The sequence below is a fragment of the Cupressus sempervirens genome, chromosome 8 (assembly GCF_028749045.1).
Source record: "Cupressus sempervirens isolate cs-2001-9-10 chromosome 8, ASM2874904v1, whole genome shotgun sequence".
Lineage (NCBI taxonomy): Eukaryota > Viridiplantae > Streptophyta > Pinopsida > Cupressales > Cupressaceae > Cupressus > Cupressus sempervirens.
Window position 1 is genome coordinate 234355808 of NC_143125.1, and position 26106 is coordinate 234381913.

Genomic DNA, 26106 nt, shown 5'->3' on the forward strand with positions numbered 1-26106 from the left:
ATTCAATAAATTACAAAGAGATCAATCCTTATAAAGGAGATCAAAACCTGAAAAGGGTAACCTAAAGCTTAAAAAAGTTAGGGTTGCACATTATAATTAATAAACTATTAATTATATACACCTATGAGATAGCTTAAGAAAACTAGAGTAATAGGTAACTTAATTAATTAAATCAAAGTGATTTAATTAATAAGTGAAAAAAACTAATTAGTCTAACAACAATACTATACAAGAATCAAAAAAGTTGTCAATGCTATCTAAGGTGCAAATAGAATGATTGATGATGATATAGTGATAAGCAAGGTATTCATAACTCTACTTCCTATATATGCCATTAGGGTTTTTGCAATACAAGAACTAAGATGTACTCGAGGTAACAATTTGACTTTGGAAGGTATAATTGGTAGACTTACTACTTTTGAGATGTCTAATTTTGATAATTACACACCTACTACTATTGAATTTTCTTTTAAGTCACAAATAGTTCTTTGTAGAGAAGAAAAACATGTGAAGAGTGACAGTAGAACTTTTGATGATGAACTTGAAGCACTTATTGTAAAGATATTTGGAAGAGCCAAAGGTAAATATAAAGGTAAAATACCTATAATTTATTTTTCATGCAACAAGGTTGGTCATATTGCTGCAAGGTGTCCTAATAGTGAAGACACATATGAAAGAAAATGAAAGAAAATAAAAAGGAAGGAGAGATGACCGAGACTACAAGAAGAAAAAGGATGCCAAAGGTAAAAAATCTTGTTATATTGTTGAGGAACAAATTGACACTGAATCTGAAAGTAATGATGATGAAGTTGTTTATGTTTCTATGAAAGAAGATTTTGATGAAGATGAGAACAAAATTTAATTTCTTATTTCTTATGTGAACAAAAGTGATAGATAGTGGTTTCTCTAATCATATGATTGGTGATAGAAGTAAATTTGAGGATATTGGACCATACAAGGGTGGCTGTGTTAAATTTAGAAATGATATTCCATGTCTTGGGAAAGGTAAAGGGACAATTCAATTGAGTGACAAAATCAAGTGTGACAATGTTTACTGAGTTGAAGGACTTAACTAAAATCTATTGAGTGTTTCATATTTAAACAAACTAGGATACAAAGTTGAATACTGTCACATAAAGACCAAGATATATGATGCTGATGGTATTGGGAGTGGTGATCAAATGAGAGTTAACTTTTTTTTATCTAGATTTATCTGATGAGACATGTTTGTTTGCAAAAAATGAAGATATTTGATTATGGCACAAAAGGCTGTCATGTAAACTTTGACAATTTGGTAAGCATTACTAAGATGAATAAAGTAAGAGGGTTTCCAAAACTAAAGAAACCTGACAATGTTATGTGTAAACAATACCAATTTGGAAAAATGGCAAAGTCTAGTTTCTAGAGAAAAACATACACATCTAGTGATATTTTGGAATTGGTTCATACTGACCTATGTGGACCTATTGATGTTCAAAGCTATTTTGGAGAGAAGTATTTCATTTTTTTATTGATGATTACTCTAGGATGATGATAGTGATGTTTCTCAAAGCTAAATCTAATGCTTTTCAATTATTTAAGTGGTATTTGGCTAGAGTTGAAAAAGAAATAGGGAAGAGTCTAAAGTGCTTAATATATGGCAAAGGTAGTGAATTCATTTCCCATTAGTTTAACACATTCTACAATGACAAAGGAATTAAAATATAGATGTCAGCACTAAGGTGTTGAAGATAATTGATTAATTTTCTATTGTCTTTGATGTTACACAAAATTTCATATCATTTCCAGTCAGTGTATGCCAAGCTCACTTGGGAAATGAAGACAATTTCTTGCATATGCCAAGCATTCTAGATATTTCCAAGTTCAGAAGACAGTGTCTACCAAGTTCACTCAGGTGTTAAAGGAAAGTTTTCAAAGATGAGTGTTAATCGAGCTCACTTAGTTAATAAATGAAATAATGGATGGAACTTGTGTTAACCACGCTCACTTGGTTACCAAAGGAACCTTTGTGAATATACAGTGTTAACCAAATTCACTTGGTTAACATAAGAAAATCATTTCTGAGTTAGTGTCTAACAAGCAAGGTCAACTAATGAAGGATATTCTTGTTTTGGCATATTAAGTTCAATTGTTGGTTCTAGCCGACTAAGAAGATGAATATTAGGTATTATAATTTGTATTTAAGCTAACTTGTCAATGTGTAAGATATAAATATAAGGTTAAGTTGAGAATTGAATGTGTGGAACATAATAGAAGATTTGAAGATGCTTAGAGTAAGTGAATTAGAAGGATAAGCAGAATATCCTTGTTGAGATGCAAAGATACATTCAATTAGGAAGGATAAAGTATACAAGCCAAAATTGAGATCTATAATCAACAGTTCAATTACATTAAAAATTAGGTCATCTCATTGTTACTCTTTAACCTTTTTAGTAGTGACCTAAATCTCTTAACATAGTTAGCTTAATAGCTATTTGTAAATCCTCTTACAAGGTGGTATTTCTATTTGAAGTGTCTTAAAGACATCTAACAAGATCACTCCTAACAGAGTGATCAAATCCTCTAATAGGGTCACACATAACAGTGTGTTTTGTAACCTTTAATAGGGTTTTTTCCTAATAGGGCTCACTTTAGAAGAGTGAAAATTAGTAACTAGTTACAATTGGTGGTTTTTCCCAAATTGGGTTTCCACGTTAAAGCTTGGTGTCACTTGTATTCACACTATTTATTTTATGTGTTTTGCATCAAAGTTAAATAAGGATAATCACAGATAATATCATAAGATTTTCATGTTAAGTAGTTTCTGAGTTATTTCAGTGTTTACCAAGTTCCAACATTTGCTAGTATAAATTGAGTGCGTGTGTGTTTGCCAAGTTACTATAGAATACAATTTAATTAGAGTTTTGATTTGTATTGATATCTAAGAGATTTGAGATTTATTTTTGTGGTAACCATGATTCACCCCTCCCCTCTTAGTTTCTCCTCTTATATTTCCAACAATTGGTATTAGAGATTTTTGGTGCTTGCAAAGAAAGTTTCAAGAACCTAAGTTAAAGATTAGGATGTCTTATAGAAGAGAGATTCCCAAGTCAAATAGAGACAAATTTTTAGCATGGTAGGAAGTTATGAAGTTGTGTCTAACAACCACTAATGATTCAAGTTTGAAATACTTAAATATTGCTTAGAAAGCTCCTACTGGTACAATGATTGTAGAAGAAATTGCTGAAAAGAAAAACCATAATATCATGATGATTGACATAGCATCAACTCTTAACTATGTTGAATTTGATAAAGTCAAAGGATGTGCTATTGCTCATGAAATGTGGACCAAACTAAAAGATATCTATGGAAGTGATGATAATGTAAAAAGAGACAAGGAAGAAAGCTTGAGAGGCCAATTTGATCAGATGAAAATGAGAAAGGATGAAAGCATTGCAAAATATATTGAAATAATCAAAGCTAGTGTTAGTTCTATTAAAGCCTCTGGAGGAACAATTGAAGATGTAATAGTGGTAAGCAAGGTAATCAAAATGCTTCTTCCTATCTATGCAATCACAGTGTCTGCTATTCAAGAGATGGGATGTGGTCCAAATAACAAGATAACTTTAGATGCTCTAGTTGGAAGATTGGCTACATTTGAACTAGATAACTATGATAATTATACTCCTAGTTCTAGAAATCTTGAGTATGCATTTAAAGCCAAGGTATCACTCAAGAAGAAAGCTAAAAAGACTAAAAGAAAATAATTTGAAAGTGAAGAGGAAGATAATTCTGACAGTGATCTTGAAGCCATTGAAGCACTACTTTCAAGAAGGTATCCTAATGACAAAGGAAAGTATAAGGGTAAAATTCCTTTAATCTGTTTCTCTTGTGAAGAAGTTGGACACATTGCTGCAAGATGTCCAAACAGAGAAGAAAAAATGAAAAGAAGTGCAACAAGTAAAAAGGCAAGAATAATTTCAAGAATTTCAAGGACTAGAAGGACAAAGGTAAGAAATATTGTTTTATAGCTAAAGGTTCAGATAGTAGTGAAGATGATGAAATGGTATATATTGCTGTAAAAGATGAATATGATGATGAAGGAGATAAAATGACACTTATCTCTCATGTTAGCAAGAATGATACATGGATTATGAGATAGTAGCTGCTTACATCATATGACTAGTGATAAAACAAAGTTTGAACACATGGAACATTATGATGGTGGTAGTGTGAGATTTGGAAACAATAAACGTTTTTGCATAAAGGGAAAAGGTTGTATCTCACTAACTAATGAACTTAGATGTGATAGTTCTTATTGTGTTGAAGGACTAAATCATAATCTACTGAGTGTGGCACAATTGAATAACATTGGATTCAAAGTAGAATTCATGAATCAGAAGGCCAAACTATTGGGTGGAAAATGAAATCTAGTTGGGTCTAACAAACACACAAAAGGTAATCTATTCTACCTAGATCTCAATGAAAGTTCATGTTTTATTTCTCAAGTAGAAGAAATTTGGTAGTGGCATAAAAGGTTATGTCATGTAAAATTTGATAATCTAATCAAGATAAGCAAGAGTAAAAGGTATTCCTAGTATGAGGAAACTAGATATGGGTCTACGCAAATATTGTGAAATTGGAAAGATGGGAAATACTAATTTCAAAAGAAAGAATTATCATTTAGAAGAAGTCTTGGAATTGGTTCATACAAACCTTTGTGGACCTATTGGTATAGAGAGTTATAGTGGAGATAAGTACTTTATTCTTTTTGTTGAAATTATTCTAGAATGATGACTGTAATGTATCTAAAAGAAAAGTTTGAAGCATTTCAAAAATTTATGTGGTATCTAGCAAGAGTAGAGAAAGAAACTAGAAAGAAGCTAAAATTTTAAAGATCAAATAGAGGTGGTGAATTTATTTCAAATGAGTTTAATAAATTCTGCATTGAAAGAGGAATTAAGAGACAAGTATTAGCCTTTGTTACACCACAAAAAAATGGTGAAGACAGAATAGATCCATCATGGATTGTGCAAGAACCTTCATAATAGAAAAGAATGTTGCAATCAAATACTGGAAGGAAGAAATTAGTAGTATAGTGCATACCTTGAATAGAGTACAGTTGAAGAAAGACTCAAATCAAACTCTTTATGAACTATGGAATGGCTACAAATCTAATGTAAGTTACTTGAAAGTATTTGGTAGAAAATGTTATATCTTAAATGAATCTAGGAAAGGTAAATTTGTTGTCAAAGGTGATGGAGGGATATTCCTAGGATACTCTTGTAGAAGTAAAGCATAATTTTTTTTTTGAATTTATCCACTCATAAAATCATAGAAAGTGCACATGTGAGAATTGATGAGTTTGTAGAAAAGAGTGAAGGAGAAAGAAACAAAAAACCTAAGGATTACATAAGGTTTGTTTACTATGAATATGATACATTGCCAAATCAAATTAGAAGTTAGGAGACCTCACCTCTTGAGTCACCAAAATCTTTAAATGCTACTGAGTTGAAACCAATGCAACCTGAATCACAGTTTGAAGGACCCAAGTCGCTAGTTAGAAGCTACTAAGCTATTACCAAAGAAAATTGAGTCTGATGGACCTAAGTTACAGATAATACCTTGGTATAGAAGATCATGAAGAGGTTAGTGGAACACATTCTAAATCTAAAGTACCTATGTTAGCAAGATATGTCAGAAGGCGCCATGCACCTAATAAAATCATTGGAGACAAGTCTAATAGAACAATGACTAGACAAAAATTAAAAGGTACATGTTTTCTTGCTGAATTTGAACCTAGATTAGTGAAAGATGTGTTGGATAATGAAAGTTGGATTGAAGCTATGAATGAAGAAATATAATAGATAGAGAGGAATAAGACTTGGACTCTTGTTCATAGACCCAAGGATAAAAATGTACTTGGCACAAAATTGGTTTTCAGAAATAAGTTGAATGAAGATGGAGAAGTTTCTAGAAACAAAACAAAATTAGTTTGTAAAGGTTATTCTCAAGAAGAAGGTATTGATTATGGTGAAACTTTTGCTCCTATTGCAAGATTATAAGGTGTTAGAACTTTACTAGCATATGCAGTACATAAAGGATTTAAAATTTATCAAATGGATGTAAAATCTACATTCTTGAATGGAATTCTTGAAGAGAAAGTCTACATAGAACAACCTGAAGGTTTTGTAGATCCTAGTAAAAAGGATATGGCCTATAAATTATACAAAGCATTGTATGGTCTCAAGCAAGCTCCTAGAGCTTGGTATGAAAGACTTCATAACTACTTGATAAAAAATGGCTTTCAATGAACAAATGATAACAACTTGTACATCAAAGAAGGACTAGACAAGAAAATATTGTTGGCTGAAATCTTTGTGGATGACACTTTATTTATAAGAAATGATGATTTATGCAAGGCATTTTAAGAAGAGATGAGAAAATAATTGTAGATGTCCATGTTTAGAGAGATAAAATTCTTTGTTGGATTACAAATCCAACAGAAGAAAGATGGTATCTACATTACTCAATCCAAATATATCAAAGAGATACTAAAGAATTTTCGAATGGAAGATTGAAGACCAGTTGGAACACCAATGTCTACTAGACATAACCTTTCCAAAAATGATGATTCCAAAGAGGTAGATCATACCACATACAGATAAATGATTGGAAAATTGCAATATGTAGTATACACAAGGCATGATATTGCATTAGCAGTTGGTATGGTGGCAAGATTCTCAACAAATCCTTAAGAAAATCACATGATGGAAATCAAGAGAATCATGAGGTATTTAAAAGGTACTAAAGACTATGAATTATGGTACAAAAAGGGATGAAATTAGGATTTGAAAGCATTCACAAATGCTGATTTGGCAGTAAGTGTTGATGATAGAAAAAGCACCAGTAGTGGAGCATTCTTTCTCGGTAAGAAACTAGTGTCTTGGATAAGAAAGATGCATAATTGTATTTCTCAATCCACAGTAGAGGCAAAACATGTGGTAGCAACAATTAATTGTTCCAATGTTGTTTGGTTCAAGCAACTGTTGGTAGGTATGAAGATAGAAATCAAGGATCTAGTGATTATATTTTGTGATAAGAGCAATGTAATTAATATATGAAAGAATCCTATGATGCATACTGAAACCAAGCACATTGCTACAAAATATCATTTTTTGAGAGAATTCGTACAAGATAAAGAAGTAAGATTGGAATATGTGAATACTAAAGAAAAAATTGTAGACATATTCACTAAGCCATTAACTAAATATGCATGTTTGTATCTAAGAGGTAAGTTAGGGGTCATTCCCCTATCTGAAGCTCACTAAATGAAGTTTTGTGATGCATCAACTAGAGCATGTTGAAGATTAGCCAATTGATGTAGTAGTGAAAAGGGTTTATTGCATATGAATCAGTACATGAGGTACATTGATATTCACTAAATATTATCTTTGGCATGATATGTCAAAGAGGGAGAAGTTTGCTATCATTTCTCACATAAATTTTATAAAGAGGGAGAGTATATATTTCTAGAGATGTCAAAGAGGGAGAACTTGATCTGATATCAAAGAAGGGAAGTTTTCTATCAGAAGAAGATGTTGAAGACATAATTTTTTTGACAGAGGGAGAAATTGAAGGAAGAGGGAGTTCACACTGATAGATGAAGTTCTCATGGAGGGAATTAGAATGAAACTAATGATATTTTCCTTACTTTATTCTTGCTCTAAAAATTTCAAAAATTTCATTGCATTATAACATGCTATGTTTCCATCAATGCCAAAGAGGGAGATTGTTGAAGACAATTGATTAATTGTATATTGTCTTTGATGTTACACTATCATTGCTAGTCAGTGTATGTCAAACTCACTCAAAAAATGAAGATAGTTTCCTATGTATGATAAGCATTCCAAAATTTTTCAGGTTTAGAAGATAGTGTCTATCAATTTCACTTGAGCGTCAAAGGAAAGTTTGCAGAAGATGAGTGTTAATGGAGCTCACTTGGTTAATGAAGTAAATATTGGATGGAACTAGTGTTAATTGAGCTCACTTGGTTACCAAAGGAACTTTGTGAATATGTAGTGTTAATTGAGTTCACTTGGTTAACATAGGAAAATCGTTTCTGAGTTAGTGTCTATCAAGCAACTTCATCTGATGAAAGATTTTCTTGTTTTGGCATATTAAGTTTAATTGTTGGTTCTAGCTAACTGAGGAGATGAATATAAAGTATTCTAAGTTGTATTCAAGTTGACTTGAAAATGTGTAAGATATAAATATAAGGTCAAGTTGAGAATTTTGTGTGTGATCCATAATAGAAGATTTGATGATGCTTAGAGGAAGCGAATTAAAAGGATAAGTAGAATATCTTTGTTGAGTTGCAAAGATACATTCGATTAGGAAAGATCAAGTTTATAAGCCAGAATTGAGATCTATAATTAGAAAATTAGTTGCATCAAAAATTAGGTCATCTCATTGTTACTCTCTAACCATTGTAGCAATGATCTAAATCTCTTAATAGAGTTGGCTTAACAACTATTTGTAAATCCTCTAACAAGGTTGCATTTCTATTTGAAGTGTCTTAAAGACCTCTAAAAAGGCCACTCCTAACAAGGTGATCAAATCTGATAATAGGGTCACACTTAACAGTGTGTTTTGTAACCTTTGATAGGGCTAGCTCCTTATAGGGCTCACTTTAGAAGAGTCAAAATCAGTAACTAGTTGCGATTGGTGGTTTTTTTCAAATTGAGTTTCCACATTAAATCTTGGTGTCACTTGTGTTCATACTATTTCTTTTATGTGTTTTGCAACTAAGTTAAATAAGGATAATCATAGATAATATCTTAAGATTTTCATGTTAACTAGTTAGAACCAGAAGGTCTTAGAACACTCCTTGCATATGCACCACACAAAGGATTCAAAGTATATCATATGGATGTGAAATCAAAACTCTTGAATGTAATGTTCGAAGAGGAAGTCTACATTGAGCAACCAGAAGGTTTCATTGATCCTAGAAAAAGAGACATGGTTTAATGTAGATTACACAAAGCTTTGTATGGTCTCAAACAAGCCTCTAGAGCCTAGTATGAAAGGTTACATAATTATCTCATAAAGATTGGTTTTAAAAGAACTAATGATAACATAAACCTATACATCAAAGAAGGACTAGTTAAGAAGATTGTTAGCAAAAATCTTTACGGATGATACATTATTTACTAGAAATGATGAGTTGTGCAAATGTTTTTTAGAGGAAATAAGTAAGGAATTTGAAATATCAATGTTTGGAGAGATCAAATTTTTTGTTGGCTTGTAGATTCAATAGAAGAAGAATTGTATCTAGATTACTCAATCAAAGTACATCAAGGAGATACTAAAGAAGTTTGGAATGGAGGATTCTAGACCAATTTGAACACCTATGTCTATTGGACATAAGCTTTCCAAAGATGATGATTCAAAAGAGGTAGATTAGACTACATACAGATGAATGATTGAAAAACTTCAATATGTAGTGCACACAAGACCTGATATAGCATTAGCAGTTGGTATGGGGGCTAGATTTTGTACCAATAAAAAAAAAAATCATATGATGATAATAAAAAGAATCATGAGGTATCTAAAGGGTACTGAAGATTATGGTTTTTAGTATAACAAAAAAGACTCCTTTGTTCACTGATGCTAATTAGGCATGAAGTATTGATGATAGAAAGAGCACTAGTTGTGTAGCATTCTTTCTTGGAAAGAGGCTAGTATCTTGGACAAGCAAGAAGCAAAAATTTATTTCCCAGTCTACAGCAAAGGTAGAATATGTTGCTACAAAAATGAATTATTCAAATTTTGTTTGGCTCAAATAATTTTTGACAGGTATGAAGGAAGAAATCAATGATCTAGTTGTTTTTTTTGTGATAACAAAAGTACAATTAACATTTCAAAGAATCCTGTGATGCATACCAAAACCAAGCACATTGCAATAATGTACCATTTCTTGAGAGAATTGGTGCAAGACAAGGAGGTAAGATTGAAATATGTGAATACAAAATAAAAAATTGCAAATGTATTCATCAAGACATTACCTAAGGATGCTTTTTTGTATTTAAGAGGTAAGCTAGGGGTCATTCTCCTATCTAAAGCTCACTAAAAAATGTTTAGTGATGCATCAACTAAGCATATGAGCATCATTCAAGTTGTTGCAGTATTGCAAAGGGAAGATCGCATATGAATCGATACATTAGTTACATGGAAAGTCCATTGAATGCTATCTTTGGCATGAGATGTCAAAGAGGGAGAGTTTGCTATCAATATCAAGAAATTTTGTGATTGAGTTTTTTGTTAAGTTAGATGAAGAATAAAGAAGTAAATTTGCTGACATAGGGAGAAACTGCAATTAGAGTAATCAAAGAATCATTTTAGAGGGAGAGATTGATGTTAGAGGGAGTTCACATTGATAGAGGGAGTTCAAATAGATGAGAATATAAATGAAACTAAGGATATTATCCTTACTTTTATTTTTCTCTAAAATTTCAATGTATTATGAGATGTTGTGTTGCCATCAATGCCAAAGAGGGAGATTGTTGAAAACAATTGTTCAATTGTATATTTCTTTGATGTTACACAAAATATCAAGTCTTTACTAGTTGGTGTCTGTCGAGCTCATTTGGGTGATGAAGATAGTTTTCAATGTCTACCAAGTATTCTAGAGATAATCAAGTTTAGGATGTAGTGTTAATTGAGTGTACTCGGTTACCAAAGGAAGTATGAAGAAATTCTTTTCTGAATTAGTGTTGATTGAGCTAGGTTAGCTAATGAAGGATTTTCTTGAGTTAGTAGTCTAGCTAACTTGACAAGGTAAATGGTATAAGTAAAAGGTCAAGTTATGGGATTGAATAAGAGAAGCATAAGATTGTAAAGATTAATCAAGGAAGTGAATTGGAAGGATAATAGAGTATCTTAAGTTGATCAAGATAAATTTTTTTATCTAATCAAGAAGGATCAAGTATTCAAGCTAGAATAGAGATCTAAAATCAGTAAATATAGTTGCATCAACAATCAAGTCGTATCATTGTTACTCTCTGATAATTGTAGTAGTGAATCAAATCTCTTAATATAGTTAGCTTAACATCTATTTGCCAAATCCTCTAACAAGGTAACATTTTTAGATTGAAGTGTGTAAAGACCTCTAACAAGGTCACTTCTAATAGGGTGATTTAAATCTTTTAATAAGGTCACACTAAACAATATGTTTTGTAACCTTTAATAGGGTTGGCTGTTAATAGGGCTCAGCTCAGAAGAGTGAAAAATAGTAAGTAGTTGCAATTGGTGTTTTTTCTCAAATTGGGTTTCTACATTAAATCTTAGTGTTGCATGTGTTCATGTTATTTGCTTTATCTTTTTGCAACTAATTAATTAAGGTTAATCAAATTTAATATCATAAGATCTACATGTTCAGTTTTACCAAGTAATAGTGCATATATTAAGTACTAATTAAGTTACTATGTTAATCAATTGATTTAGTGCTAACCAAGTTACAGTAACATTTCAGTTTCAGCAGAGTTTGACTTTGAATTATATTCAAATCTTAAGGGATCTTGGATTTTTTTGTTGTTGTTGTTGTAACTAATTCACCCCTCCCCTCTCAATTACTCCTCTTATATTTCCAAAAAATTGATTAATGAAGAGGATTTGAGAAGTTGCTCATAACAAAAGAACCTAGGGGAAAGGTTGCATTATGAAAATAAAGATACAATGTGTAGAACAAGATTTTTAGTGTGCAAAGAACATTAAAAAATAAAGTAAACATTCACAAACCAAAAACTAAATTCACATATATGCTTAGACAAAGAAAGAAAACAAGAAGTGCAAACTTCACAAGAGAAAACACTCCATGCTTTCTTGATTCTGTAGATGTGTCCTTTTGCTATGGATGTATGCTCAAGATGCTCAAAAGATGCTTCAATGGAGATGGGTAATGGAAAATTGGTAGCTTTGTGAGCTCTCAATTTGGCATTATAAGGGTAAGATTGATGGCTTTGGTTCTCAAAATAGCATGGTAAGTTTAGCTCAAAGATTGTTGATGAAATGGCTTGGGATGGAATTCAATTTATAGGCTAAGGGGTAGAGGGATGGAGGGCTTAGATGCAAGGATGGATGAAGGCTTAAGGAGGGCTAGGATGCACTCAAAGGAGAGCACATGGATTGTGCTTGTTTAGCACCAATAGGAAGGTGACACTTGTCACAAGGAGGATGAGTGTGAGAGGGTAGGGTAAAGGGTTGGTTAAGGGCATGATGAGTGGGGTTGAGTATGTAAGAGAGGTGTAAGAGGAATGAGTGTGGAAGAGGGAAGAGTGTGGAAGATGGATGTAAGAGTCATGAGTGGGCTTGTAAGAGTCTTTTATGGTTTGTAAGAGCACTCATGACTTAGTGGTTGGGCTTTTTGAGGGGAGACTTTGGTTTGGATTAGGAAAGTCTTAAACTTGTTTAAGGAATGTGACAACATTAGGGGGTGGATTAGGCTTGGGTTTAGGATTAGATTAGAGATGTTAGAGATGTGCAAGTGGATGGCATTAATGAGGGTGGGTGAGTTAGTGGCTAAGCTTGGTTAGTATGGGTGGATGGGGTGGATTAGGCTAAATGGAGGATTAGAGATAGGTTAGGGGTTTTTGAATTTGAGGATTTCATTTATCAAATAGATTTATTTAATAAATGGGGATTTTTGGAATTAGATAGGAGAAAAGGATTTAATTGATAAATAATAGATTATTTGATTTATCAATTAGGACTATAGATGATTAATTAAATTAATCAACTAGGGGATGACAAAGGATTAATTAAATAGAAATTTAATTAATAATGCCTTTTTAGATAACTAAATAGGATTACTAAAATAGTGTAATCAAATTTAGGTGTCTACACAATGGACCTTTGATTAGTTAGAATTTGACAAAATAATTTGATTATTTACATTATGTTACAAATGGAAAAGGCAGTGATAGTCAAGACATGAGAAGAGTTTGACAAAATGCATAGGCTTGATCGAGGAATACAACAAAAGATTAAGGAACTTGAAGCTCATGTTGAGGGATGCTAGTGTCAACCGAGTATTAGTATAAGCCAAGTGAAACAAAGTGTTGTCCGAGCATCATTATCGATTGAGTAATAGTGTAAGTACCAAGAAAGAAGTTTAGTGATAATTGAGTGATCTAGTATTGACTGAGTGCTAGAATTGAGTGTTAATTGAGTAAATTGTTTTTAAAATGATTATGAGAAATCTTCATCTCTAACCAACTCAGTTGATTTCTTGAGATATGGAAAGCATATTGAAGATAAGGATTGATGCATTGGATCACTTAATTCAAGGAGAGGATTAGGTAAATGACCTAATGGAAGAATTTAATGAGAAGTTTCTAGATAAGAGAAGGAGACGAACATATTCAATGAATCTGATAGATCTAATCATAAACCCTAAGATCTCCAATGATTGTGAAAAATGACAAATAACTAGAATTATCTATTTACGAAGGTAAATGTGCAAAATCAAAAATAGAGAGAGAGAGAGAGAGAGAGAGAGAGAGAGAGAGAGAGAGAGAGAGAGAGAGAGAGAGAGAGAGAGAGAGAGAGAGAGAATGAGGAAGTGGATGTGTTCATAAGAGGTATATTCAAAACAATCAAGTTATGTGTAGAGGATGATCAAAGAGTGATTAAGCATGTCCAAGTGCAAAGACTATATATGCATGAGAAAGAATTTCGGTGAGATGGAACAAAGCTACTGTTGTGGTGTCCACAACACATGCCCCATTCCTCACTAGGAATGGGGACCCCCTACTTTTTTTGACTCCTAGACTCACATTTTGAGAGTCGGGAGAACAAAGTTTTGTTAGAGTTAGAATTTTAGAGTCAAAATTCAAAAAATTACAAAAAAATTAGAAAAGTTGAAAATAATTTTTTTTTTAAAATAGAAAAAACACAAAAAAAAACAAAAAAGTCGAAGAATAAAAAAAAATCATTGAAAAATTGTAAAACTTGCAACGTGCACTCGTGTGGGCTGGGCAATGCACCACCAACACACGTCCGCATGCGCACCACATGCTTGTGTGCACCGTGCAATGCACCACCAATCACACACTTGTGTGGTTCGTGCAATGCACTGCTAGTGCACATCCATGCATGCTCTTGCGGGCCATGCAATGCATCGCTAGTGCGTAGCGATCCTTTGACCACACATGCTTGCATGTGCCTCACTACCACTGCATCACGTTCGTGCATGCGCACCATATCATTCCTGTGCACACTCACTGAGTCGTGCATTGCGCATATCTCTTTTCTACATCACCTTAGCGTCTTTTCACTATTTTTTTATCTAGTAGTTAATTAAAGAAATACTTTTACGCTTTGTAGGTTTTCATTATTTTCAGTTAACAAATGCTATTTTTGTGTCATGTACGTAAAAATGACATCCTCAACTTGTCAAAGTCATAAATTTTATCTCGAATCTTGAAATTTAGAACCGTTTACACCGTTGGAAAGAAGAACTAAAGATCTAATTTTAGTCCCTAAAATAGTGAGTCTTTGGCTACCCAATTTTTGGGACCGACAAATGTCTCAACTTGAAATTTTTAGTAGAAGACTTACGAAAAAGCCATTTAAAAATGCCTAGAAAAATTTGCAAAAAAATATGAAAAAGTTTCAAATATTTGATCATTTAGATCACTTGGTTTCTCGCCAGGAAGGATAGGGTAGTTGGAGAGTAGACAAAGGTTGAAGATATAGAGGTTGGACACATGAAGTGGAACAGGTTCCTCATCTTATGTAGCTATTAATGACAGGATTCAATGCAAATGCCTTGGGATTTTATATTGAAGAAGCAGAAGCATATCAAGTTTATGGAAGTGATTGGCTATAAAAAGGGTATAAATCATCGAAAACGGGAAAAGAATATATACAAAAAGTAATCTAAAATCCCATTTGAGCAAAACCTAGAAACCATTTTCAAAATTAACAACTTTGATTTTTTGGTGATTTGAGCTATTGAGGTGTGCAACTCCATAGGTACGTAGGTTCACAGCTCCGCATTTTTGAGTTCCATAGGTTTGCAGCTCTGCAGCTCTATAGCTCCACATTTTCATGTAGCTACCTAGGTCTGCAACTCCACATTTTCATTTCGCTCCGTAGCTCCATAGATTTGCAATTCAGAGGTGCACCGACAGTTGATTGCCAGTTCTAAAAATAGCACTTTCTATGCATCGGGAGCGCATTCTGATGGCAAGTTAACTCTGAAACACACCTAGTGATGGGGAAACTTCTACTTTTGGTGTCTCCATGCACTTCCACTTTGACTGATGGCTTCCTCCTACTTTCTCTCTAAAGCTTTCATTGTTTTTGACATGTAAAGGGCTCATGCATCCAATTAATGAATAAAACATGGATGGAGTCCCTCTAAGCACCATATTAGTTGATAGTCTGTAAATATTTAGTTTATTTTTATTGTTAAAAGCATTTTATTGCATGAAAGATATCTCTCAATCTCAACACAAATTGAGGAGACAATTTCTTATAAATACCCCATTGTAAAATGTAACAAAGGCCACCATTATTATGCAATAAAATTATGCTTTTGGTGCTAGCATTCAAAGTGTAGTTATTCTTGCCTAAATGTGTCATTGTTTTGTGGATTTTATTCATGAGATTGTGATTGATCCAAAGGTTTATTGCATTGTTCCTGGTTGTGAGATCTTTTAGTTCTGGTGTTTTCTACAAATATAATAATTTTGCTGATGTAACGATCTTGAGAAGAGATCACCCGATTGTGTCTACATAGCTTTTTGTCTCACATGAGCACACTTTCTGTGACCTCGCAATTTGATGAAGAGTGAAACATCATTCGATTTGTTAAAGATTCTCACCGATGATTGCATCAGTGGATTCTAGGAAGTGCTGCTCCTATTTTCATTGGTTTCCTACTGATTTATTCGAAGGTTTAACTCGCAGCGTGTTGTGTTCTGTAGCTTATGTCCGTTTAGGAATTTCAATTTCAAGTCATTTGATTTCATCTTATTTGCTTTCAATTTTTTTATTTGCTTTACTAACCCCCTATTAGAATAGGACCTCGTAGTAGTTGCATTGTTAGAGTTGCATTCATTGAAAAATAGAAAATACAAAAATGTTGTTCTTTTGGTGTGATATTTTGAGATAGCAAATAGATTTACTTTAATTCTAAGATAAAAGAGTCTTTGGTACCAGCAAAGGCCTCCTTTTGAACACTCAAATTTATCTTCTATTGAGCAAATTTTGGTATGTTGCACTAAAAACACTAAACCTTGGAGTGAATCCTTAAAAAGATTTCCTTTTCAAGAGAGGAATTACACAATGGATTCCTACTGTTGACCTCATGCAAAATGAGCCCCCAAGAGAAGTGACACTAGAAGGAGGGCCACACACTTTATACTCTAAAAATGAAGAAAATTTAACTATTTTTTTGAATTTTGCACCCTTGCAAATAATTTTTGCTTTACACAAAGTTTAGAATATTTTTTGAATTTTTAAGAAATTCAAGTGAACAGGTGCATAGGTCCACAGCTATGTAGCTCCATAGGTTTGCAAGTTCATAGCTATGCAGGTTGACAAGTGCATAGGTCCACAAGTCCGCTGATCCATGAAACTCTATGGTGCACAAAATTCAGAAAAGTGAGAAAGTGTGCTTCTTCAAAGTTGCACTTTTCCAAAATAAACACAAGTTCCTACAACTCAGTCACTTTCACAAGCATCATAGTGATAAAGGGATACTAAGAACTCCACCCTTTCACATTACACATTCCAGCATCATCATTCACTTTAAATTCTACTTCACACATTCCCATCATTATGCACCATGTCTTTCTTCAATGCCCAAAGTTCACGTTTGAATCTAACTAGTCCATTGCATGACTTGCCCAAAATCCTAAAAATTTTTGCCCACGGTTCATCTATGGAGAATCACAAATAGTAGAGGATTATCTTAAAATTTTCAAGGAGATTTGCAATTGAAACCAAATTCAGCATATGGATGTGGTATGTCACCTTTTTCCTTACACTCTTGGGGAAATGGCATTCAATTGGTACCTCAATCTGCCACCAGCATCAATAAGGGATTGGAACTCTGTTGAGAGAAAGTTTTTGGAACAATTCAAGATCTATATTGATCTAGCTATATTATATCACCAGTTCATCTCAATTAAGAGGGATTCTCATGAGACTATTTCATAGTGTAATCATCGCTTCTATAGGACGTATCAAAGAATGGAGTTTCCATACAATGTACCACAAGAGGCTACCATCCAGATCTATTTTGGAACAATGGATTCATTAACTTCTATTTTTCTAAAAAGGCTCCCACCTAGAGACCTTGATACCATTGAAAAGGTCTTCAAAGAGGCTATTACTTTCATGAATAAGGTTACTGCTGCTCTAATGCCAACAATTACATATTTTGGATATGAGTCTCAAAAGACTACTTTCTTTGAGCAGAAGGCAGCTACATCCACTGAAGCAGAAAGCAATATGGCTAGAGAGCTTAATGCCATGAAGGAGATGGTGTCTCTTTTATCTGGTGAACTTGTGAGAATAAAGTTGAATACCTCAAGAAACCAAGGCAATCATCCAAGACAACTTTCTACCTAGAACAATTATTCTCAAAATCAGAGTAGAAATTTTGGCCTTCATAGTAATATCAACAATGAGAATAATGGTATTGGAGGTATGAGACTAAGTGAAAATGGATATGGGTACAATGATGTTTTGGATCAGCCTCCCCAAATCATAGAGAAACAACCTTTGTAGTTTAGTGCAATGGTTTTTGAATCATGTGATAAATCTATAGGAGGAAAAAATGATGAAGATGATCAAGAGGAGTTTGTATTCCCATTCAATGAATAAATTCTTCCAAGTTTTGATGTTTCAAAAAGTGTGGATATGCCAAGAAATTTTGACACGAGAAATTTTGAAGTTCCAAAACTCCATGAAGTTGCAAAAGGTGATAAAAATGTAGAGGACCCCAAGGTTGGTGAGATTTTTGAATCCGAAAGTAATCAAGAAGAAGATACCAATTCTTCCTACTATGATATTGATTCCCCATTGGATAATGATAAGATACCTCCCTCAAAACAAGATATGTCATTAGAAGAGATGGATAGAGTGTTCAATTTGGTCTCAAGCTTGATTGCGAAAATGTCTATTTGTGGGTATTCTACACATATATCAAACCATGCAATAATTGAGTCATGTAGAATCCATCCATTTGGGTTCCATTCAGAAGAAAGTTGTCCTAATTTCTTGTTGACTTGGGAGATCACAATGGAGGGAAAGTATGATTCTAAATATGCTTCTTTAGGATATGAGGCAAAAAACATCTTGATCGATGATAGTAATGAATCCTTTATTCTGAAAGGAATGCTGATGATTGAGTTTTCTAGTCCAAAGGAACCTAAAGCAGAGCCTAAGGTGTTTCCATGTGCGTGTGAAGTGGTGTAGACAAGACTGCCAAAAAGAGAAATTACAATGTGTGAGTGTACCTTTATGCAAGGGGACTCACTAGATCAGGTGATATCTTTCCATTATCCCTCTCAATTTGATGATTTTCAATTTGAATATGATGCTAAAGGTAAGAGGAATTGTTTGTGGATTAGTCATGGTCATAAAGAGTTACCACAATTTCTGATTTTGTGTGATTTGTGCCCAGAATTTGAACCAAGATTGTCCAAACTTTATTTTTATGAGTACAAAGACAAGTTAGCATTTTTGAGAACTATATGGGGTGGTTCATTACTATTGCACATAATGAGAAATCTACTGACAACTGCCCCACATTCTTATTATTCAAGTTTTTCTATAGATAAGTTTTTTAAAATTAAAAAAAAAATTTCTTAGTCTTTTTTTTTAGTCTTTCTAGTTTGGTGTTAGTTTGCTTTGAGTGAAGTCTTTTTGCTTGGGTTTCCCTTCTGTTTGCTTCTTTTTATTTTTTCTAGTTGTGTCTGTCCTGGGGGAAAGGTGTACTTGAGATTTTCTCTTAAGATTTCACTAACCACTCTTTGGGTCCAATTTCAAGAAGAGGAATTTCTTTGTCAAAACATTTGGATGACTGTGTGTCTTATACCAACCAAGCTGTTGGTGTTTTAAAAAGGTACTAAAACTACTAAGCGACAAAAGCTTAATACCAGAATGACAGTACATACACAATCTAAAGACTAGCCTATTCTTATCAACAATTGCATATGTAAGGTATTTGGACCCAACTTCAACAAAACCACAAATGGTTTTCTACTCTTTTGGCTCTGCACAACCAGGGTGGGTATACCCAGGGATGGTTCAAATATGAAACTACTATATGAGGATTATTCTTAGTTTCATTCTGATTCTCATTTCAAAATCCTCAAATATACATAATTCTTACTAACTTGCCAAAACACATCCCATAAACAGATATGGCCAAGAAATCTTCTATAGATCTGCAGATGTTTTTAACAACAATGGCTAACTGAAGCTAAAAAGATTTCATGCAGACAAGTGCTGGCCAACTTTGAAGATCTACAGGAAATAAAAGTAAAATTTGATTTGATGATGTATTTGAACATCAATTTGTAAGATACTTCTCTTTCAGCTGAAATAACTTGATCAGTGCCTAATCCATTGGGGTTTCAGAGTCTATAGCAAAATCTAAGATCTAATTTGTTGCCTTACAACAAATTGTATCAGCAATTCTCATTAGAATTTATCATTCAAAATCCTTTTCAATACTTAAGGAATCTTATCACATTCATCAAAGCTTTTACTTAATCCATTGAATTAACAACAATGATAGATGGATATACAACCTAACTAGATTGCATTCAATTTCATAGGCTTTTACTCATACAACATCAAGGTAGCTAAGTATTGAGCAGGAGACAAAATTTAGAAAGAATTGATATGGGGACAGTTCATAGTTTGTATTCATTTCCTTTGAAAATGGTACATCTTTTACAATAAACTTAGAAAAGACTTCAGAAATAAACACAGTTCATTCTATCTTCATGTATTTTGAGAACATTTGACAGAGAAACACATTACAAAATTTGCCTTCAAAATTTGGACCAAAAACTGGACTAAGCACAATACTTAGAAGAAAAAGAATTCGGACCCTTCTTTAGCCTTGGTATCTCACTTAAATAGTGTGAGATGCAACAAGCTTAGGGCTAAAGAGAGTGACATGTGTCCTTTTACAAAAATTTGGTAAATTACCCCTTTTCAAAAGAGAGCCGAACAAACAAAACCAAAACAAATAAAACGGAAGGCAAATGATAGCTGGAGCATAAAATCTTCAATTTTGTCCTTTTCTCTAACTGCTCCCAGTTGGTAGCACTTTGATTTCTGCGATTGCTTCCCAGACAAATATTTCTCTTTTAGTGGGCCAATCACATTCTTTAGCTGTTGTTAATTCATCCACTATTTTCTGCCACCTGGCATCATTAATCACCCTTCCTTCTATGATAAACCTATTCACTTCAGTTTCAATTTTGAAAAGGGTATCAATTAGTTCATTGAAAAGACATCCATCAATACCATCTTGGAGGACGGACACCATTTGTGGCAAGTCTATAATGTGATCAAAAGAATTAGACCACTCATCAAAATCTTTTAACTTATCATTAGAATCGATAACAGAAGGAACCAAAGAATAGAAACCATTTTTTAGCATTTTTAATTTACTTTGGATTATTGCCAACTTTCCTATGAAGATTTGCAATAATTCTTTCACTTTGTCCATACCTTCCTTCACAGTAATAACTTTATCTGGGAGGTCTGGCTTCTTGGCTAACAAGGCTATCAACCTGTCAAAAAATTGCATATAGGGTCCCCACTGTTGAAAAATAGGCTCAAGCCACCTAACTGCACCCATGGATACCTGTTCCACAGATTGTAGACTGACGAATGTATTATAAGTATCCCGAGATATTCTTTTCAGAATGCTGATTCTATGATTTAATACATTCATCAAAACAGTTTTCTTGGTATTATTGTCAACCTGGGAAACTTCTATTTCCACACTAATCACAGGCATTGGCACTGTTGTTTCCATGAGCATTTCTTCTGTTTGGGCCTTTGCTTCTACTTTGTGCCTTCTTTCTTCCTCTTGTCTTGGTACATGTTCTGCCTCTGCTGCTATCTTGAGCTGTTCTTTGAGGGATTTTATTTCTGTTTCCAAAATTTTAATTTTTTCCTCCAACTCCTCTATTCTTTGTTTCTGTACATGGCTCATTTTGAGCTCTTCTTCATATGTTCTCCTGATATCAAGGCATTCATTATACATTGTAGCTAACTTATCCTCAATTTCATCAACCTTTTCCTCATTCATTAGAGCAAAATGTTTTACCAAACTAGAGATTTCCTTCCTAGTAGTGCTCTCCAATGTCCACACAATCATATTGCCCTGAGCAGTTTCTTCTATATCCATCATCTTAGGCTTCTTGGTGTCAGGGGCCACACTCCATACTGCTAGGGTTTTAGTGTCCACATTAAAACCTGACCCTCTTTTAAAAACTTCACTGCTAGTGGCTTCATAACTGATGGCCTTATCTTGTCTTCTAATTTGGTCCAACACAAAAGCTTTCTCAATATCCCAATGTGGTATTAGAATCATACCACTCCTATGTACTAATTCCCTAGCTTCTGCGGCAGTCATTGTTTCACTTTCAGGGTCATAAGCCAATAGTTTTTCAACTAACTCTTTATTTTTTTTTGGATCTTCTCCTGGCATGAGCCTCAATGTGAGTTCATTTTGTTTGATTTTATAGATAAAACTTTTAAATTCTGATGATTTAATAAAATCATCATCTTCCATGAATTTCTCAGATTGAATGAGCCTGTCATCCAACCTTGACACTGCAATTTGCATGTCAGTAGAAGCTTTTCCTGCTTTAGTGGCCCTTTGATGAAAATAATTTTGCCTAATATCAGCAAAATACTCACTACTTCTAGACATGACCTATATAGCTCTGCTTACCACCCTTTCAGGGATGCGCATTGTCTTTTGTCTTTTATTTCCTTGTGGTATCCAGGCTAAAGTTGATGGCTGCTCTTCTTCCAAATCAATTTCTAATTGTGTATCTGGTTTAGGGGATTCTCTATTTACAACGGCTTCTTCTCCCTCTGGCTCATGAGGCATTTGTAACATAATATGATCAAAATCTTCAATCATTTTCCTCAAATTATTAGGATATGGGATTTCTATATAGAAACCCTTAAAATCAGGGTTGGTCCTCTTCAGCGCATTTTCTACTTTCCTTATTTCTTCATATTTCCTCAGTAACTCATCTGCCTCCCCTGTTGCTACTATGTTGGCAATTAGGTCCTCTACAGGGATAGGCTTACTTGGAGGCAGAACAAAACCCCTAATGGTCTTAACCTCGTTTGCAATGTAACCGTCAGGATCATATACCTTGTAGGGACCAGTAGCAAATTTATACTGACCTAAAAAGTCACTCAATTCCTCAAAAGCATTCTTGCCTATTTCAAAATCTCCTACCTTAAAGGTTCTACACACAAAAGTAGGCTTATGCAGCGAGGGAGGGATCATTTCTTTATTCATCAACAAGAATTGCCAAAAGAATTCAATAATGGCCAATCTAGGGGGTAGATATTTAGGCAATAGATGAGGAGGCTGTGGGGATGCAAAAACTCTAATTAAAGTACATTCTTTAAACAAAAATATGCTGACCCAGTTATGATCTAATTTTGTTTTTTCATCTAAGAAAAGGGGCCTAAGCAGAGTCTTCAAAACATTAGGTGCCCTAAAGAAAGTATGATATAGTTGCCTCATAATAACCGAACTAAACAAATTGAAAAAAACTAGAGCATTTGAATAGAAGAAATATTTGTGCCAGATACGAGTCCAAAGTTGCACAGGTAACTCACCAAATTCATCAGAAGTTTGATCAATAAAGTCTCCACTGATGTACCCAATGTTGCTATACAGGATAAGGTGCATCAATAATGAGTAATGGTGGAACTTGAAGTCTTTCAGTTCTCCTTTCTTAGCATCACAGATCTACATGTGCATACTGTCAATGATAAAGGCCACATAATCATACTCCTTATGATGAAAAGGATCCTGTATGTCACATGCCATTAGAAAAAGAGAACCATATACACAATCCTCTATGCCATCACTTCCCAATACTTTGTGCAACCCATTTTTGAAATAATTTTTGAACCTACTCAGAGGTAAAAAATCTCCCACCTTTCTTGGAATTAACCCTGCCTTCTTAACTCTATAAGGAATGTGCGGCAGAATGACATTGTTTACAAAATAGATTTTATTTCTAGCGAACTTTCCTTGTAAGTCTGCTATGTCAATAGGTACATCCATTTGTCCCATCAATCCAAAAGCTTCAATAAAAGAAGTTTTGTCCAATGTACATAATACACTCCCATTATGCCTGTGAAAAGTCCTGGTTACTGGATTGTATGATTTTATTAGGGCCTTCAATAGGTCAACATCAACAAACACTTCTAGAAAAATTAGTTTTGCCATATTTCTATTCCAAGGGTTACATACTGGCACATTCTCTGTTTTGTTCTGATAGAAGTACATGAAAAGATCATAGCCTGTAATTTTAGGGCATTCAACATCTCAAACAAAAGCATAGGGGTCTCTGAATATATGATCATTTGCAAAAATTGCATTTGACGATCCTGGAAGAAGTTTTAACCAGTCTTCTGCATGCTTGTTCGATTTTCTGACCCTTGTCTTCTTTTCCGTTTTGATAGCAATTTTATTCCTTTTTCCTTCTGGTGTGACTTCTACTACATCATCACCCTCGTCTTCGACTTTGAATTCTTCTGCGTGAACTTCTTCAACTTCTTGGTCGGCCATTTTTTACTTTGAATTCTTCTGCAACTTCATAGGATACACAGAGCTCTGTAGCTTTTAAAACTTCAGAACAGCATAGGAACAAGCTTCTTGAGGCTGGTAATTCAGATAAATCCTTGATGTTTTAATTATATATCTACCAACCTTTTTAATAAATTTAGCATGCATGAGCTTTAAAACTTATGATTGCAAGGTCGTCATCAAGGTATATCAGCCACAAAATTTGATTCTGATTGTACTTTTCAAAACCTTACTTTGCTTGGTTACAATAGTTTTGTCCTTTTTGCTTATCTGTCGTGATACATCAAAAGTTCTTTCTTATATGACTACCTTCCGTTCATACGCTGATTCAAAGCTTCAATCTTCGTGATGCCGAAAAAGCTCTTGATGGATCTCTACGCTCACTCGGAGAAAACTTCAAAATGCCCTAGTAGTAGGAACGTAATGATGCTCTTACAATGTTTTACAAATCCCTTTTACGTTCCTACAAAACCTTTTACCCCATAGGATCTCAAGCCCTGTTACTATGTATCTCCACCTCTACGATTTAATATTCCTTGTACGAGCGTAAAACCCTCATTCAAGCCATTCTGGTTGCCTTTATGCTCCTATGTGCACGTATCTGCGGAGACCTTGGAAATTCCTTCTATGTTGTTTCACTTACTTCATTTCCCGGAGCAGCGTAAGGCTTCAAAATTTATCTCCCGCTCTTACGATTCAGCTTTATTCGTATCACTGGAGAACCCTCTCAACTGCTATTACGGTCTTACGTCTTCCTTTTTTCGTATGAGCGTAAACCCCTTTTACTGATTTTCCTTCTCACCTCTTTACGCTTACACTCTGAGACTGGATCCGTAACCACGGAGGAAAGAAAAAATAGCTCTTCATTCATAGGCTTAACCTACAAGCATAAAGGCGTAATATCAAAGGCTTAAGTCATATGCCATGAGGGATGGGCCCATCTGACACAAATGTCATGTCTCCATCTGATTTGCTGCAACTGGGCCCTTCTGACACTTCAACAGGTCCCACATGATTCCTTCACCGCTAAGAACAAAGCTTTACGGTTGTCCGCAAACCTAAGAATCGTATACATGTAAACATCATGAAAACTTTCTTCCGTGCTTATGAAAAACCTTTACTTGTAACACCGTGATACCCTCGCGTGCCCTTTAGATCATGCTTTACGCCTTTACGCTACCCATTGAGGCGCATACGCGTAGGTCACATTGTAGGCTTCCCCGCTCCTTCGCTTAGAGTATTTACTCGTAAGCCCGTAACGAGAGCTTTTTGAGGTGCGATAATCCTTTACGCCTCTTCGTTGTATCAAAAAGTGTGGCCACGGAAAACAAAAACAAAAGGCATTCTGTTGTTACGTGAATCCTCACACGGTAAGAATGTAAAGGACCAACTTAAAACATTTTACAACTCCTGAGAAATTCAAAAGGGATGCCATCAATTTCAGACCTAGGACAAAATCATGGGTGTTTTTAGGAAATCAACCTGGAGAAATCAACAGATTGTGATAACATATGAGACAGGGCAAGACTTAGGGCAACCTAAGAATTCAAATGATTTCTCACCATGATTTTAAAAAGCTTTAGGTTTGAAAAATCAGACCAACACAAGCAATGAGCATTCCTTGTAGAAATAGGAGGTTTTCAGTCTGGAAATCAGAGGCCCAGACCACCAAGTCTTCAACACTTTGCAAATTTAAGAATTTGATTATTTTAGGTGTTGTCCAATTTGAAGTCAAAGATGATGAGAAATGATCCAAGCTCTGATTACTTCAAACAAGAGGGGTCTCCTCGAAAGGTTGCTGAGATCATTGTTTGGCACAAGAGTTTCCAAAAAGTTCTAAAAGAGGAATGCAAGGGATGTTCATAAGAGATCAAATCCAAGAAATGACATCGATGTTCTGACTACACAGTCTAAGCATAGTCAGGATATAGAAGATTTTAAAAAAAGAAGAAGAAGAGAAAAATACGGTGTTAAGTCTGAAGGATTCTAAAGATCTAAAATGGAAAAAGATACATTCTCAAAACAAAGTATCGTCTATTCAAAGTATTGTTTCATCAAAAGTAATATTTTGAAAGACATGGAGCAATTATTCAAAAAGCAAAAAATTTAAAAGAATGTGGCATCTCGCTAAGAGCCCTCAAACTGATTCTCTCAGCTGGTCAAGTAATTGATTGATAAAAGGCCTTCATTGAGATTTTGAATGAATGAGCTAGGAGGAGTGGAAGATTGTTTCAAGT